Source organism: Arachis ipaensis, chromosome B05 (assembly GCF_000816755.2).
Source record: "Arachis ipaensis cultivar K30076 chromosome B05, Araip1.1, whole genome shotgun sequence".
Taxonomy (NCBI): Eukaryota; Viridiplantae; Streptophyta; class Magnoliopsida; order Fabales; family Fabaceae; genus Arachis; species Arachis ipaensis.
This window is the reverse complement of record NC_029789.2, coordinates 132,884,471-132,886,282: the sequence shown is the minus strand read 5'-3', so window position 1 is coordinate 132,886,282 and position 1,812 is coordinate 132,884,471.

Genomic DNA, 1,812 nt, shown 5'->3' with positions numbered 1-1,812 from the left:
TAAAAAGGTTAAAAATTTTTTTATATATTAATATAAAAAGAATGATTTTAAAAAGTTGGACATCGCAATCCTATAAAATGATATATCGATTAGGTCGATTGATGACCTGTCAATACTGACTTATTATTAACTTATCAATCGATCATCCTATAACTGATACTTGTCATCTAGCCCACTAAAAGACCCAAACTAATCGATTGACACAGATGACGACCTATCCTGTTCGACTGTAGAGAATCACAACTGACCAACCAACCAACCACCCACTTAACCAACCAAAGATCATCTAGTGTTTGACACCTGATAACCGATCCGCTAATGCCTCCCAACTCCCGACAAATCTATTACTATCCTACCGATATCAAATGAGCCACCACCCGTCGACCGATGACCACCCGTCGACCTACCCGACCAACTGTCTACCGATTGACTACCTACCTAATCGATTGGCTACTGACCCCGATTGATCGATTTCCTACTCCTTAATTCACCGCCTGTTGACCTACCTTGATACGTCGACCCACCACCGACCTATTGACCCACTGCCGACTTATCTTGACCTATCGGCACATTGTCGACCCACCACGACCTGTTGACCCACCGCAAACTTACCCCAAATGATTGACCGACACTTTTGGAATCGATGCCGATTATCCATCAACCTACCAACCAACAACACTGTGATTGACGCTAGTCATCTAACCGATCGACCTTGAGTAATCAACTAATCGTCTGCCCAACTAGTGACTAATAGGCGGACCGATTGCCCTACAACCTACATCAACTTATCGACCACCAACCTATTGTGCATAAATAACCACCGACCTCTTGCTGATCTACCACGATCGACCTCTAATGGCTACTTGTCGAATTGCCCCACCAACCTACCCAGACCTATTATCGACTGACCTCGATCATCACAAACAATTGATCAACTACTGGCCAATGTTGGTGGAATAACATCGGCTGATCATCGAACAACACTTGCCAACCTAACTTGCCAAACCTTTATCAATTGTTGGACGACCCCAAAATGTGCAAGTTAACTACCATTACTCATCTCTAAATGTTTGCCAACCGACCTTATATGACTTCTTTGGACCACGAGAGCTCTTAGCTTTGGTCCACTTGGTTCACGGGAGCTTTTGGCACTACAACCTTTTTGTAAAAGTGGCCTCTTGGTCCTATCGATATTTTACATAGTACTATGTGCTACGATTATTAAGTTAATATAGGGTTGACACTATTGACAATACTACATGTCTCTTTTTTCTCTAATTTGATAAAATCTTTAGTATTTTTTACAAAAAGCGTTAGATATTATTAATTTTTTAACTTCGTAATAAAAATTAAACATTAAGATACAATTTATTTCAAAAATCTTACTATTCTTTAATATTATTACGCACAAAAATAATAATATTGCCTCTAATTTTCTGAAGTCTACGAGAATTCATGAAGAAGAGATTACTAGTACTCCAATATTAACATATAATTTGCCGTTGCCACTCATTGTTGCCATTGTTATGCTCTTTGTTGTTTAGATCTCTCCATCTCCTTTCCGTCTTGTGCTTGAAGTTGGGTGATGTTAGTTTGTGTATGTTGTTTGAGAGTAGAATTGCATTGCAATTTGTTATGTGCTCATGAAGTGATGGTTAACATTGTCAAAGTTACTTGATTATTATATTTTTTTGCACCTTCTCTAAACCAGATTTAGATCTAATCTTAACTTTGGCTCGAAAATATATAATAGGATTTCACAAGGTTTAAAGTCAGGTAAAAATCTAAAAAGTATGACTCAATAAAATTATT